At 44.5% G+C, this 17,301-nt stretch overlaps 1 protein-coding gene across 2 annotated transcripts in view; it reads right to left on the bottom strand.

The window, feature by feature from the left end:
* Window positions 1-17,301, bottom strand: part of ENPP6 (ectonucleotide pyrophosphatase/phosphodiesterase 6) — a 137,121-nt gene that overhangs the window by 88,071 nt on the left and 31,749 nt on the right. Inside the window, exons 1-2 of one of the 2 annotated variants that reach the window (XM_024986330.2) lie at window positions 17,033-17,184; window positions 12,755-12,909 (exon numbers count right to left, since the gene is read on the bottom strand). The gene's annotated coding sequence lies outside the window, so the exon portion shown is untranslated. Of the gene's footprint in view, window positions 1-12,754; window positions 12,910-17,032; window positions 17,185-17,301 lie in introns of those variants that run through there. The other variant, XM_059882326.1, reaches the window with a different exon arrangement.

Genomic DNA, 17,301 nt, shown 5'->3' on the forward strand with positions numbered 1-17,301 from the left:
GACCTAAGGTTCTCTCTTTATGTCTTTGCTGGATAAACAGAAATCATCGTGTAGGCTGAGGAAAGTAAAATGGATTATTTAATAATTACATAAAAGCTGAATGTAAAACTCACGTTAAACCAATAGAAACTCCTCAATGTTTTTCAAGAAAACTGAAAAAATGGTTAGTCGCAGGAGTTTACATTAAATATGTGAAATATGAAGGGAAAAGGCAGTAGCATGTAAACCTTGATAAGGAATTGCTACAAAAAAAAAAAAAAAAAGAGGGAGAGAGAGAATTGTCTCTTCTTGTTTGCTGCCAGATGGGAAGAACTGCTTTGAAAAAATCAACTACAATCACAGAATTATCGAGCTGTGAATATGAAAGAGACTGCAGACATAATCTAGTGGTAATCTGTTCATTTTGGAGATGAGAAAGTTGCATGTCAAATAGGGAAAGGAATGAAAGATCACAAAGGTAAACAAAATAATGAGTCCAGAGTAGGTATCATCTCCCATAATAATGCTTTTTAAAATTTCAGCTTCATTTATTCCACCTCTCTTCCCACCCTACCTCCTTTCATTGTTTATTTGCCTGTAATATATTTCTTTCCTGCTCGTAATGGTCCACAGGCGCTTTGAAACCTTGGGGCCAGGTACATTGGGGAGTTGAGCGTTTTTTTGATTTGAAAAGGTAACATGGTACATGTAGAATAAATATATCATATAAACTCCAGCAGCATCCGAGGCATCACCCAATTATCAAATCTGTCAGTATTTCTACAGAAAAATGAATGTGCGTTCACACTAAGTGGGATTAAAGAAAAGACCACAAATAGCCTCCCATTAGATCAAGGTGAGCGTATGCCAAGGTGAGTTCAGATAAGATCAGGATTTTCCTCAAGTTATCAAAATCTTCACACTTTCAGAGCTTTTTGAATTCCAGAAGAGAATAATGACATATGCTTTGGGAGAAAACTCTAAATGTATCAGGTGAAGATATATACTTTGCCCTTAGTCTACAGGGCATGGTGTGGCCGAGTCTACGTGGAGTATTGTTAGAAAGACAGAACGGAAGGGGTGGAGCCAGTCCCACTTTGGCCTTGGGTCCTTGCCAGCTCCATTTCTAGTCCACAGAATCCTTTCAATGAACCCCCAGCTTCATAAGGGGGTGTGAGTGAGACGGATCTTTGCACCAACAGCCACCAGTAAGACTACTAGTTGCCAAGTCACAAAAAGTACCTCTTTCTTTTTTAAGACTTTTTTCATGTGGAGCATTTTTAAAGTCTTTTAATGAATTTGTTACAATACAGTTTCTGTTTTTTATGTTTTGGCTTTTTCCAGCCACAAGGCAGGTAGGATCCTAGCTCCCTGGGATCGAACCCACACCCCCTGCATTGGAAGGCACAGTCTTAACCCCTGGACCACCAGGGAAGTCCCAGTATCTGTTTTCAAACCAGGGCCTCGCTACTGGGTTCCAGAAAGAAGTCTCCAGTCTCCCTCCTTGAGAAATTTTAACTAATGTTAACGATGCATCTGCCTTAATTGGGTCAGGTGGAACCAGAAGTGGCCCAGCTCACCAAGGAAGATATTTACTAGACCTATGTTTATGCAGGCAGAGAAGTTTGGTCTTGGTTTGACCCAAGCTCTTCCCTGACTGCAAGAGGCTGACCTCAAATGTCCAGTTATTGGGAGTCTGTTCAATGAAGAGATCCAAGGATTGAAGCAATCTGCAAATAAGAATTCATTACAGAGACAGTTTATCTTCTTGAAAACAGTGACTAATTTGGAACACCAAATGCCGTTATTATGCAAAACATGTGCAGCACTCTGACCTCATGCTATAAAAGAACTAAATGTACATATCACAGAGAATGTATATTTCAAGACAAAGTTTGCAGCCTGTAACTGAAGTTTAATTTTAAATTTGGTTATAGAAGTACAGCCAACACAATCTACAGAGTTCACTCAACCTATCAGTCAGTTGAAGTAGCCTCTTGATCAAGAACATACCATTTACCAATAAAGTAAATGTATTTTACTTAAAAGAAGGAAGAAGCACAGTCAACAAAACCTTTAAAGAGCCTGATAGGGATGTCATTTCTAGGAAGATGATGAACCACGACTGATCTGCCTGGTGAAAACAACTAAAATGCCCAGTGATTTCATAGTGGAGACCCTTTCACCTCTTCAAAACACATAAAGTGAAAGTCGCTCAGTCGTGTCCAACTCTTTGCGACTCCATGGACTATACAGTTCATGGAATTCTCCAGGCCAAAATGCTGGAGTGGGTAGCTGTTCCCTTCTCCAGGGGATCTTCCCAACCCAGGGATCGAACCCAGGTCTCCCGCATTGCAGGCAGATTCTTTACCAGCTGAGCCGCCAGAGAAGCCCACAAAACACATAAGCAATATAACAAATCCCTATTAGTAACTGTGGTTTTGGGGCCAGTTCTTCCAGGTTTGAGTCAAAATCTCTGCATGAGTATAAGAGGAGGTGAGGCGGGCACAAGTTGTTATCCAATAAACCTTCACATCTCTGAGATTCACCACACAGGGAGTTGGGCTAAAGTCACTCGGCTTCTTTCCTCCTGGGCCCTGCCTGCAGATCTGGTCTAGCATGATCTCCATACTAGACATTTAACCTCATGGAGAGCAACCTCTTTACTACAGAAGTTGCACTTTTTAAACTAGGAGATGTCAGGAGCAACTCTTATGTCAGGAAACCCAGGACTCTCTAAGAGAGAAAACATGCCTGGGTTCCCATTTCAGAATAATATTGTTGAACACAGTCTGAGTGAGCAGTGGCCTGTTTTAGGCTCTCTATGACAGCACTTGAAATCTTTGGGATTCTATGTTTTTACACCAAATCAGTTCTAACAACTTATCGAGCTTTTTCTCCACAAAGTTTACCCTAAGGCAGAAAGACAGAGAAGTTTTGCTTGTTTGTTTGTCTAATGATAAGCTGCCAAGGGCTAAGTAAAAAGGACCTTTGCTTTGAGGGGCAGTGATGACTATGGAAGAGGGAGCTGTGAGTGATGGGGAGGGCTGTTCGGTGAGGTCTGCACTGAGGTTGAGCGCCGGACTTGCCCCCTTCTTTGTCCACCTGTGAGGTCTGCCCTGGATACCATTTTCAAACACAAACAGGATTTCATCTGTTTATACCTACAAACTGGAGAAATGGCCTCAGTTTTTCAAAGAGCTGTCTCCCTCTAGTGGCTAAAGTGTTTTTTTTAAAGCCTCAAGCTTCCAAAGGAGCCTGCATCTGCTAAGAATATAAAACACCTACATTTTTTTTATGGGGTGTATGTAAATAATCCTTGAATTTGGAAACATCACTATGGTATATAATAAGTTCTCTCACTATAAACCCTGGAATAATAATGCCAATTTCAAAGGGTTATTGTGAGGAAATATTTTGTTGCTGTTCAGCTGCTCAGTTGTGTCCGACTCTTTGCGACCCCATGGACTGCAGCAGGCAGTGTTTCCCTGTCCTTCACCACATCCTGGAGTCTGCTTAAACTCATGTCCATTGAGTCCATGATGCCATCCAACCACGTTGCCCTCTGTCGAAATATCTGAGGATCATCAAATGAGATCAACAAAGGAGCCCTGCTTTGGTTTGGCAACTGGAGACTGATGAGGCGCTCTCACTGGCCAGGCACTGGCTTTGGCTCAAGCTCAGGAGCACAGAAGTCCAAGAGCAAATGTCACATGATAAGAACCCTCATGATCACTTCCAAATAGTTGAAACCAAGAACCTTCAAATGATGAGGCAAGACTATGAACATCAAGGTCAGCTGTGGGGACTGCTCCTGACAAGTGGGGATACTCTGTCATAGGCAGAACAGGTAGCGCTAGTGGTAAAGAATCTGCCTGCCAACACAGAAGATGCAGGATACTGGGGTTTGATCCCTGGGTTGGGAAGATCCCCTGAAGGAGGAAATGGCAATACACTCCAGTATTTTTGCCTGGAGAATCCTATGGACAGAGGAGCCTGGTGGGCCACAGTCCATGGGGTTGCAAGAGTCGGACACGACTGAAGCGACTTAGCACTCAAGCACGCAGCCAGGAGCCCAGTCCTTCCTGCCCGGGAGGAAAGGGGGAGCAAACAGTGGGTGTTCCAGACAACTCCCACCCGGTTCAAGGCTGCACTTCCTTTCAGCTTCTGCTGCTCCAGCTGGACGGCAGCCACCACAGGCCCACAGGTTCACACGTGCTCCCGCAGGGAAGGTGTGAGCACATGTGCCCCCGCCACTGCCAGGCTTTGGGAAACCAGGCTCCAGCTGCCGAGGCTGCCATGCCATGGTTATGGCTCACAGGGGGCGCCAGGCGGTGCCGCTGCAAAGCCACATCACCTCTTCCATTTTCTTAGCTCTGTCGGCAATAATCTGGGAGAAGGCAATGGCACCCCACTCCAGTACTCTTGCCTGGAAAATCCCATTGGTGGAGGAGCCTGGTAGGCTGCAGTCCATGGGGTCCTTAAGAGTCGGACACGACTGAGCAACTTCACTTTCACTTTTCACTTTTATGCATTGGAGAAGGAAATGGCAACCCACTCTAGTGTTCTTGCCTGGAGAATCCCAAGGACGGGAGAGCCTGGTGAGCTGCCGTCTATGGGGTAGCACAGAGTCGGACACGACTGAAGCAACTTAGCAGCAGCAGCAGCAATCATCTTGGGGCCCTGGGCCTGCAAAGTGTGATACTGATTTACATGAAACCCCAAGGACTTCCCCCTCCCAAATCACTAGCCTGTGCTGACTAATGGTTTCTTAGGGGTGATGCTGTTCTGTGCTTGGTTGCTCAGTCATGTCCGAGTCTTTTGCGACCCTATGGACTGTAGTCTGCCAGGGTCCTCTGTCCATGGGATTCTCCAGGCAAGAACAATGGAGTGGGTTGCCATGGCCTCCTCCAGGGGATCTTCCCAACCCAGGGATGGAACCCAGGTCTCCCCCATTCCAAGCGGATTCTTTACCGCCTGAGGCACCAGTGAAGCCCATCTTAAGAGTGATAGGTTTCCTTAGTGAGTTACAACACCTTTCACTCTCAGAGCTGGACAACCTCCTGTACCTGGCCCCGCCCCTAGCGCACATGAGGCTGTTGTGGGGTATCCCTCATGATTTTTATGGGGAGCCGCTGCCATTCACCAGAGAAAGCAATGGCACCCCACTCCAGTACTCTTGCCTGGAAAATCCCATGGATGGAGGAGCCTGGAAGGCTGCAGACCATGGGGTCGCTGAGCGTCGGATACGACTGAGCGACTTCCCTTTCCCTTTTCACTTTCACGTATTGGAGAAGGAAATGGCAACCCACTCCAGTGTTCTTGCCTGGAGAATCCCAGGGACGGGGGAGCCTGGTGGGCTGCCGTCTATGGGGTTGCACAGAGTCGGACACGACTGAAGCGACTTAGCAGCAGCAGCTGCCATTCACTTTGGCTGGGTCTTTTGTGGAGTGCTTTACCGTCAAAATTCTCACTCTGCCTGCACCATCAGTAAATACCCTTTTCGGGCTTCTTTCCAGGCTTAAAAACTAGTGTGGGTAATTTTCTTCCCGAGTTTGATTCAGCAGTATCTTGTTTCTATGGAAACCCAGGCTGCTCCAGAAGCCCAATTCTAACTTCCTATTGCCCAGCCCCTCGTTTCACCAGCGATTTTAAAGTTGATTTTCACCTTCCCCGTGTATTAATCTTTGACTTTCAGAAGCTGAAGTAGCTCTGTGGAATGCATACGATCCACGCCCAGAGAACTCAGAGAAAGCAGAGTCCAAATGAACCATTTTACACTGCGCGGTCTTCAGACACCAAGGCCCGCTCAATCATGAAGACAAACATGGCGGATTCTCCGAGAAGATGGTGTACTGCTGTGAATGAGATGACTGGTTGACTGCAGCGTGCGGGGACTGATTGTAATGTCTGCCACAGGCATGGGGGCGGCCATGGGGGCGGCCATGGGGGCTCATGCTTCCCCTGAATCAAACACCGTCTCAGTTCAGTTCAGTCGCTCAGTCGTGTCTGACGCTTTGCGACCCATGAATCGCAGCACGCCAGGCCTCCCTGTCCATCACCAACTCCCGGAGTTCACTCAGACTCACGTCCATCGAGTCAGTGATGCCATCCAGCCATCTCATCCTCTGTCGTCCCCTTCTCCTCCTGCCCCCAATCCCTCCCAGCATCAGAGTCTTTTCCAATGAGTCAACTCTTCACATGAGGTGGCCAAAGTACTGGAATTTCAGCTTTAGCATCATTCCTTCCAAAGAAATCCCAGGGCTGATCTCCTTCAGAATGGACTGGTTGGATCTCCTTGCAGTCCAAGGGACTCTCAAGAGTCTTCTCCAACACCACAGTTCAAAAGCATCAATTCTTTGGCGCTCAGCTTTCTTCACAGTCCAACTCTCACATCCATACATGACCACAGGAAAAACCATAGCCTTGACTAGACAAACCTTTGTTGGCAAAGTAATGTCTCTGCTTTTGAATATGCTATCTAGGTTGGTCATAACTTTCCTTCCAAGGAGTAAGCGTCTTTTAATTTCATGGCTGCAGTCACCATCTGCAGTGATTCTGGAGCCCCAAAAAATAAAGTCTGACACTGTTTCCACTGTTTTCCCATCTATTTCCCATTAAGTGATGGGACCAGATGCCACGATAATTCAGAGCAAAGCAGCATATTCAGGCTGCCAGTCAGCCGGGCCTCTAGAAGCTCAGATCCAGAGGTTCAGGGGTCAAGCAAGAAGGTTGCCGGAGTCACTTATCCACCCAGAGCACAGCCTTCTAGAGTCCGGTTCCTTGGGGTTGGGGCACGAATACCCCGTTCCTTTCATCTGGGTCATGCACTTTGATATAAATGTTAAGCACTGGCCCTATCCTGCATAGAGCAGGGGCAGGGAATATCTGATTTGCCCTTCCTGGAATTGGAGACTCCAGGACTCTTAATCGAGGAGGTTGTCGCTGTTGGTTTTCCAGGAGGAAAGCTGGCCTGAGCCATCTTAGGCGAAGCCCCGGACTATCCTTGGGAGAGGGTGGAGGGGTGGGGGTGTGTGGCAGTGAAGATCTCCGTGCACCCCGGGAGGGGCAAGATGCAACCGGGTCCAGGGACAACCATCCAAGTAGGCCTCTCCCACCCTCTCTCTCAGAGTCTCATCACTCCGTCGTTGTTTCCAGACTCTCCCACTGGCTCCCTCAGCGCCTGAGCCTGAACTCCCCACGTGCAGACTGCCGCCTCGCTTGTACTCAGTAAGTTTGGTGGGGTTGGCTGTATGCTCACTTTCACCTTAATTCTCTGCCCCAAATTGAATGCTGTCAGTCTTCGCTTGACTGCAGCTAGTAACAGAAAACCAGTTACTTTCTTTAACTAACTATTCAATATTCATTAATGGACTCTGGAGAATGGAATGGCAACATGCTCCAGTATTCTTGCCTGGAGAATTCTGTGGACAGAGGAGCCTGGTGGCCCCCAGTCCATAGGGTTCTGAAGGACTAGACAAGGATAAAAGCAAAGAGTCCTTAACATTTGACGGATTATAGCTCCATTTGAAACAAATAAAAAAGCATTAAATTAAATTCATTTAGTAGGTTTATAATTATTATCTAAATAAACTGACATTTCCTAATGAAGAAGCCACATTTTACATATATTTCTAATACCAAATCAATGAATACCAAAGTAAAGACCACTACTCTTGGGAGGACTTTTTTTAAGTGTTGTATTATGATCACTGACAGGAGGGACTTTTAACCATAACACTCTTTTACCTGAAAAACATTCATAATCTTTGGCCCAACCGTCTTCTCTCTAGGAATTCAATCTAAGGAAGTAATTAGAAGCAGAAAAGATTTTGTGTTTAGATATGTTCACATTAGTATGGTCTATTACAGCAAAAATATTGCTTATAAAATTACATTTTATCAAGAGAATTGAATACTGAGAAACCATTAACCATTATTTTTCAAAACTTAATGTTTTGGGAATATACAATATAATGTTTATATAAATGAATAGAATGTAAAACTTTTAATAAATAAAATGTTATGTGTAAGATACAGAAGTTTATTTTATATACCATATTTAATAATACATATATTATGTTTTATTGTTGTTGTTTAGTTGCTAAGTTGTGTCCGACTCTTTTGAGACCTATGGGCTGTAGCCCCCTAGGCTTCTCTGTCCATGGGATTTCCCAGGCAAGAATACTGGAGTGTGTTGCCATTACCTTCTCCAGAGGATCTTCCTGATCCACAGACCAAACCCACGTCCTCTGCATTAGCAGCAGATTCTTTATCACTGAGCCTCCTGGGAAGCCCTACATTATGCATGCATACATATATATCACATAGAAAAAAAGCTGTAAAGAAAAATACACTAAAATGCAAAAAATAGTTTCCTCTAGGTGGTGGGACTGTGAATGGTTTTTATTTTCTTAATAGTGCTTTTTTGTGGATTCAGGTTTCTCATATAAGCCTGAAGATCTGCCAAAAAGAAAGGAATATGCTGGCCAGGCTGACACAAGTTGGATGTAGATATGTGTGACAATTATACACCCAATTCTAAAATAATAAACTACCATTACTTTAATTTCTTAAGATAAATATTCAGTGGCAGTTAAAAAAAAAAAGGAAAATAGTCATGATGAGGTATTTGGCAAGTACAGAAATGTAAAAGAATCAGGAAAGAATCAGGGAGAATTCCACCAGGCAGAAGGAAGGGCCACCATCAGCATCCTGAGCTTGCCGAGCTGTGCCCTGGAGTCCTGTGTGCACCATGCAAATGCCTCAGGAGGTGTCACAGTGGAGAGGGGGGGCCAAACAGGTCCTCAGTCCAGTGGGGCGCCGAAACAGAACCCCCTTCCCCACTTGGGTCAATCCGTTTGTACCTCAGACTATACACTCCCCTTGAAGAAAGACTCCATGGAAAATAACAGATATAACATTTGAACACCTCCACATTAAGCCTCTTCCCTGAAACTAAATGTTTAGATTGCATCGTTTTCTCTAATGTGATGGAAGGTTACGTGAACAGCTTTGTATTGTAATCTTTGCCTATATTTCTGCCTCCATAGTTGAAATTTCCAAGAAAAGAGTAATGATCATTTTCAGAGCTCTTGATGTTACTAAGTTGCCCCCATAAGGTCAACCTGTTTATATTCCCATCCATGTGCCCATCCCGCCACACCCTTAGCTGAGCATAATTTTTTTTTTTTTTAAAGATAGTTAATTTGACAGATTTTAAATATTTGCCCATTTAAAATCCTGGGTTTCTTCCCCCTTGGATACCTCTTCCAAAAAGTCTTCCATCAGCAAAATCTGGTGCCCATGGTCCCTGTGAAGACGACATGGGCGGCCCTCCCTAGAGTGACCAGAACTGTCCAAGGAGGCTTGTGCTTGGACATTTTCTCATGGTCCCAGGCCAGCCCCATGACTCCACCTCAGAGTGAGCCCAGTTTGTGGAAGAAGGCTCCTCCCCCTGGGAAACAGCAGATGCCAAGGTCTGAAGTCCTTCTTTCCTTCCAAACCCCCTCTAGACCCACAGAATCTCAGAAGCACAAGTTCCCCTTGGGAGACTCGGCCTTCAGGCCTCTGGTTACATAGATACAGGCTCTGAGCCCTGGTGGGGAAAACAAGTGTACAGTCAATGGAACAGCCAGGAAGAGACCTGGGAGTCTTTGCCCCGTATTCTTCCCACCACCAGCCTCCAACTGTCCCTCTATCTGCTGACACTCTGGGAAGGGTCTGTCTTCATCCTACAGCGTAAGGACAACACGGAAGGGTTCCCCACCAGAGGGCGAGGGGAAACTAAAATCTAGCGCAAGTACAGGAGTAGAACATAACAGCAGAAAGAAAACAAATTCAGAGACGCTTCCTGAACTGGCGGGTTCTTAGGACCCTAGCGGTCAGCCTTCGAATGGCCACTAGGTGGAGCTCTACTTTCAAAATAAAGCCTTAAGCCCTTGTCTCTAAGCTGGCTTTCCATTCAAACGGCCTTAGCCTGACAATGTCAATGGCTTATTACAAGGATTTGCTCAACAAGCCCATTGGATCCCATCCAGATTTTGTACCAGTTTACAGTCTGTAAGGCGTCCCTAGATTATTGTCTTAAAAGTAAATGCAGTGGAGATGCACATATACATTTAAAAGAAAGAAGGGAGTTACAAAACATGTGTTTATCTCAACAAAGATAATTTAAAACATATACTTAAAATATATTCTAACAAAATATATATTTTATATGTATTATGTAAGTATAGTGTAAAATGCACATATATTTATTTTGTGTATAATGTATATTTACTTATTGTGTTTTACATATAATCACAGTTTACTCCCTAAGTTGTGTCTCTTTTGAGACCCCATGGACTGTAGCCTGCCAGGCTCCTCTGTCCATGGGATTCTCCAGGTAAGAATACTGGAGTGGGTTGCCATTTCCTACTCCAGGGGATCTTCCCGAAACAGGGACCTAACCCTCATCTCCTGCATTGGCAGGCAGATTCTTTACCACTGAGCCCCCTGGGAAGGCCAGACATTGTATATATTAAAGTCTCTTTTCTGCTTTTAAGTGATAAATACATAGTTTGTAACTCCAATCATATATAAACACCTGTTAAATGTATTCTATATTATATGTAATATGTTAAACATGTATTTTATATAATAAAATATTTTCAAATGTATATTTGAAGTTCTCTATGGCTCAGTGATAAATACAGGTTTTCTAACTCCTGTGGTTCTCTTTTCTCCATAATAATCACCAAAACCCTGGGAAAGCAGAGTGGCCTTTTCATTAACTCATTCAAGATTTTTAAAATCTATGTTTCTCTAGCCCGTATTTGTTCAGAAATAGTTGAAAATAGAACAGAAAAGGGGAGAGATTCATTTAAAGAGAAATAGGCATTTGCTGTTGGTTCTCCCTTAATCAGGACAGAGAGCACAGAGGAAAATAAGAGAGTCTGCTGCAGCTATGAGAAGAGAGGCTTTAAATTGTCTCAACAAAATATGAATATATGCATATAGTTCTTCTAATTCCCTCTAGTGCCGGTTTCTAACATATAGCTGATTGAGAAAAAGTATATATTTAATAATTATTTATGCTGCTTTGAGGAAAATCATGTCAGTGTCTCACATAAAATAATATTATAATATTAATATATTATTGCTTTTAAATGAGATCTGCTTGGCAACCCTTAAATGTAGCTTTTCTCAATTGCCCAGGGAAAAACAAAAACTTATACCACCACCAAAACTAGGATGGACAGATCATCTAATGGAAAATGCAGACAAACTCTATGAACGGCACGGCAGGCAGAACTGGGTGGAGGGAACCTGCCTACAACAGTCTTCACCTCAAGCATGTCCAGGTTTCAGCTCAGGAAACTGAAAGCACATGAAAGACATTGGAAGATATATTGTATTAATACATCCCTGCAGTCTGCTCTCTCCTTCTGGGACCCAGGATTTGAACCCTGCAACAACCAGAGAATCGCACAGGAGTTCTTCTTTGTGATTCCACTCCATCCCTATCCCCTTTTAATCTATATTCATTCAGAGATAGAAAGAACTTTAAAAACCAAAAAGCTTGTCAGAGACAATAAAATATCATATATTAATGCATATATGTGGAATCTTGATAAATGGAATAGATGATGTTATCTGCAAAGCAGCAACAGAGACACAGACACAGAGAACAAATGTATGGAGACCAAGGGCGAAAGAGGGGTGAGATGAATCGGGAGGTTGGGATTGACATATATACACTGTTATGTATGAAATATACATGAACCTACTATATAGCACAGGGAACTCTACTCAATACTCTGTGGTGACCTAAATAGGGAGGAAATCCAAAAAAGAGGGGATGTATGATTCACTCGGCTCTACAGCAGAAGCTAACACAATGTTGTAAAGCAACTATACTCCAATAAAAATTAATTTTAAAAATCCTGTGCAGAAACTAGAAGGGACTGGAAGTCGCTCATCACATTTCAGGAAGAACAGTCCCCACAAGTAAAGTGCTCCAAGTAACAGAAGAGTAGGAAATACACTGTTTAACAATATATCAGAAACATGAGTTTTCCATCCATTTCTTGGACACAGAATACCGCATCAGAGAACCAATTAGTTAAGGTAGGAGAAGTTGGCAGTCTGGTAAAACAGAGCTTCTGTGAGTGAAATTCTGCCAGAAATTGAAAACAGGAACTCGTTTTTGTCCACCTATCCTCTGGCTATTGGTCTGAGAATGAGATTCTACACAAGTGGGTATGACCACGGGCAATCAGCTGACTCTCTCTCTTTATAAATACTAGTTCTATATAGATGTCACTTCATTAAGGATGAAGCAATAAGGGGGGAAGTGAAATGCTCGATTACATTTGAAAGAAAAGTTATACAATGAAAAATGTATATTACTAGTCAATTCTACCTAAATCCTGAATGTCTACAAAAATTGGGAAAGGTGAGTGAAAATTTTGACAGGGAGCGAAGGTACTCTATGTGATTTGTTTTACATAATTGCTATGAAGAAAATGAATAGGGCGATGGTTTAGAGATTAGCAGGCAGAACTACTTAGACGAAATAGCCAGGGCATCTCTAAAGAGCTACAGTTCCCTGACTCTTCTGTAAGTGGAGCTGAGGTTCCAAAAGAAGGACAGGATATTAATATGTGGATCCCACTGCATTCAATTAGGCGCAGAACTGACCCAAATGGAATAAATAACAAGACACAACTGAAACCCATAACCGATAGAGAAATGGAAATTAAAGGCGATTTCTTTCTTAACTCAGCCTTACCTGGTATATAGATGTTTTAAGAAGATAGATCAGGCATCTTATCCTTCATCTTATTATTAAAACAGGGTAACATTTGGTGGGGCTTCCCGGTAGTTCAGCAGCAAAGAATTTGCCTACCAATGCAAGTGGTTCGATCCCTGGGTCTTGAAGATTCCCTGGAGGAGGAAATGGGGGTCTCAGAAAGAGTTGGACACAACTTAGCGACTGAGCACAACATTTGGTGAATATTTACAAAACGGTTAGCATACCATTCAAGTTAAACTGATACTTACTCTGTATCTTGTCATCATAGAGCTGTTGTGCCCACAGTACCAAGAACTGTGCTCAGCACACAATGGGAGCACTGTGTGATGAATGAATGAAGGAGGCAGCTAAGGGCTCTGGGGATGTTGGCACTATCATCACATTTCTCACGCCCACCAGGCTTGCAGGACAACGCATATTGCTTTCTGGATGCCGCACAATGGGCAAATGTTTTCTAGAATCTCACCCATCCTCCAACAAGTCTTCAGTGAGATGAAATAAAAATTTCTTTGTGAATCTCTATTTTTGGGTGCCATCCAGTTCTCAATCAAGCCCAGACCAAAGCTTCGACTCTTGGGATGTGTCAGAGTGTGAAGGAGCCCTTGTAGCTTACACGGCTTCTCATACAGGTTTCCATAAGAATCTGCACGCATGCCTGGTAGACGATTACCTTTCATAGTGTGCCTCCAGCTCCACGTCTCAGTGGCTGCCGTAAAGCACAGCTGCCATAAATGTGGCGGTAGTTAAGGACAGGGTGAGTCCCCTCCTGTCCCTCGTGCTTTAGGTCAGTTCCCCAGACAGACCTTCCCTGAACCCTGAATGTGCACAAGGTCTTGCAGTGCAGAAATGAACGTCCTGAGGGGTTGCTTAGGCTTGTAACTCCACCAGACGCTCCACCAAGCACTTTTCTGTGTCTTCGCATTTGGTCCTCATAAGCAACCCTTGTTATTAGCCCATTTCCCAGATGAGGAAACTGAGTCTTAGGAACATCACAATTACTAATGAAGGAGTCTGGGCGTGAACTCAAGTCTGCCAGGCACTAAAATGTTTTCTCTTAACTTTTAGAGAAAATGCCAGGTGAGGTGACAAGAATTACAGGTGCCTGGGTTGTGTGCTCTCCGGAAGAATCTTCATGTCCTTGTAAACATCTTGCACATCTAACTGGCTAGCAAAAAAAAAGTGTTTTTTGCTTCTGCACATTTTGTTGTAAGCATGCAGCAAACCATCTATATTTAGCATTGATGAATGTTTGTGTCCCACGAACCTAAATATAATGTATTTTGTTTCTAAGTTACAAACAATTAACTCACAGAGGAATGTTGGTCTTTAGCCTGTTTATTAAATCAGGCACTTTCTGAACTTCTGTAAGAGGAGGAAAGGAATGAGCATCTATTGAGTGCTCATTGTATGTTACACACTTTACAGAATGAGTCCATGTAGTCCAGTAGCCCAATGAGACAGGCTCTTCCCTTGTTTATAGGTAAGGACATGGAAGCTTAGGCACACGAGTGGCAGAATCGAAATCCAGATCAGCTTCCAGTGCCAAAGCCAGTCTGTTTCCATGGCTCCTCTGAGTTGGCTGGCATCTCCCTGTGCTGAGCATCTGGGGTGGGCTGGAAAGCAGCCACGGCTCTCCCAGACGCTCCCCCAGGGAGGAGGAGTCACGTGGTCAGGGTGCCTAGCACAGAGCAACCCTGAATATCAGCTATCTGTGCTCAGCGGGGCTGCTCTCAGAATCAGAGGGAACTGCAGCTTGAAAAGCCCCTGTTGAAGATTGTCAATGTGACGGGGACCCCCTCAGGCCAGTGATGAAGAGTGTCTCCCTTAACACAACATTGTAAAGTAACTATAGTCCAATCAAAGTTAAATTAACATAAAAGTCACTCCTGGTCCAAACTCCAGCCAGGCTCCTCTGAACCCTCCTCTCAGTGAAGCCTTGACTTGGTCTTATAAAGACTTGAACAAAATACTAACCTAGTTTCTCACAGCTCAGGGCTGCATCCCTAGGTGACCCTAAGCCCTCCAGCCCTTAAAATGCCAACTTGAGAAAACTCAAGGCTAGCAAAAGGATTGGCCGTTCCAGCCAAGATGGGGTCCCTGGCTCCTCGCCTCTGCAGGATGCAGGACGCTAACCTCAGTAAATGCCAGTTGACAAACCCAGATGAGTTTTGTTAACTGAAAAAAAAAAAAAAAAAAAAAACCACGCAGCCTGGAAGTTGAGAGTTCTGTTTATTCGGCAGAAATTTTTAGGACTCCAAGCCTGGGAGAGAGCATCTCAAATGACCCTGAGGGAACTGCTCAGAGGAGGCGAGTTGGGGAGCCAGGTTTCATAGAAGTTTTGAAACAAAGGGCAGGCAGTCTGAACATCAAAAGATTTTATTAATTAAAGAAAACCAGATATCTTAAGGAATTTAATGCTTTTCTCTGTATGGGATGATGCAAGAGTCTGGGCTCACTGACATCATTCTTATGATATGCACCTCAGCTACCTTGGGCCGGTATTCTGTGTTTTCACTTCCTGCCTTTGCTCAGGGCTCACGATAGGGAGTGGCTGCAGACTGATGGCTGCTAAATGGCAGGCATTCCTTTCCTTCCTGAGTGTCCTCAGGGTTCATGGGCTCACACTGGAGGGCTGCCATCACTGATGACTGTGATGTCCTTGTGTACTGATGTGACAGGAAATATTCCATTTCTTAGTATCATATGGGGCAAATCCCATCTTCTCATCTGTTGTGATTTTTCACTTCTCTGACTCTACTGAGCCCTGTCCACTGCCCTGCATAGTCCTTCATTCTCCTTGAAAACACTCAAGTTACTTCTATAAAATCAAAGTTGAGATCAGTTCATACTGGTCTCTTTTCCCTACGACAGAGGCAGGCTACCAATTAAAATCCATCTTTACCACCTCATTTTTAAAGTATTTTTGATATTAATTTCTCATTTAAGTGCTTTCTTCGCTGCAATCAACTTCTGTGTTTTTTCGGTCTTCTAACTTCATTGAGGCTTTGAATGGCTAAAAGTCAAAGATCTCTCTTGGGAAATGTTACATTGAACTGGAAAATATATGGGTTCCTTTCAGTATCTTTTTATACTGATTTCTAACATAATTCCACAGTGATAAGAGAACACACTCTATATGATTTCAATACCATCAGACCATAAAAATTTTGCACCTTGTTGTATGTCCATGATTTGTTCCACTGTCTCCTGCTTTATACTATGGGAGGTTGAATAGATTCTGTATCCTACTGTTGTGTGAAAATTATATAAATCTTGATTATTTTGATTTGGTTCATGGTGTTTTTCAGATCTACTATATCTTTCTACTCTTCTGTATATTCATTCTATTAATTTTTGAGAGTTTGATATTTGAAACACCAACTAAAAATTATATTTATCTACTTAAAAAATAATCGCAATATGCAGTGGAAGAAGATGTAACTTTGTTCTGTATTTTCCAAGTCTTCTGTAAATGTGTTATCATACTTTCATAATTTAAAAAATAAGAAAGAAAAAAAAAGAGAGAGAGAAAGACTTCTCCATGGAGTGTCACTCCAGGGAGCCCATTTTCTTTTCCTCCTTGATAAGCCCTGTCTTTTCATACTGTTCATGGGGTTCTCAAGGCAAGAATACTTTAGTGGTTTGCCATTCCCTTCTCCAGTGGACCACATTCTGTCAGATCTCTCCACCATGACCCGCCCATCTTGGTTTGCCCCACGGGCATGGCTTAGTTTCATTGAGTTAGACAAGGCTGTGGTCCTAGTGTGATTAGACTGACTAGTTTGCTGTGAGTATGGTTTCAGTGTGTCTGCCCTCTGATGCCCACTTGCAACACCTACCGTCTTACTTGGGTTTCTCTTACCTTGGGCGTGGGGTATCTCTTCACGGCTGCTCCAGCAAAGCGCAGTCAACGCTCCTTACCTTGGAAGAGCGGTAGCTCCTCACCCCCGCCCTTCCTGACCTTCAACGTGGGATAGCTCCTCTAGGCCCTCCTGTGCCCATGCAACCACAGCGTGGGGTTGCTCCTCCCAGCCGCCGCCCCTGGCCTCAGGCTTAGGGGGATGGGGTAGCTCCTCCCGCCCGCTGCCCCTGGCCCCGGGCTTAAGGGCATGGGGTATCTCCTCCTGGCCGCCGCCCCTGACCTCGGACGCAGGGTAACTCCTCTCCTCCCTGCCCCTGACCTCAGACGCTGGATATCTCCTCTTGGCCGCCCCCCCCCGACCTCAGACGTGCGGTAGCTCCTCTCAGCCGTACCTGCGCCGTCGCACTCTGGCACTCTCGGCCGCTGCCCCTGACCTCGGACGTGGGGTAACTCCTCTTGGCCGCCGCCCTTCGGGCACGGGGTCCTCCTGGCTTCTTCCCCTGACCTCGGACGTGGGGTAGCTCCTCTCGGCTGCGCTTTAGCGCGCCCGTCGCAGCCGCCTGCGCTTTAGCGCGCCCGTCGCAGCCGCCTGCGCTTTAGCGCGCCCGTCGCAGCCGCCTGCGCTTTAGCGCGCCCGTCGCAGCCGCCTGCGCTTTAGCGC

This window comes from Bos taurus, chromosome 27, assembly GCF_002263795.3.
Source record: "Bos taurus isolate L1 Dominette 01449 registration number 42190680 breed Hereford chromosome 27, ARS-UCD2.0, whole genome shotgun sequence".
NCBI classification, from domain to species: Eukaryota; Metazoa; Chordata; class Mammalia; order Artiodactyla; family Bovidae; genus Bos; species Bos taurus.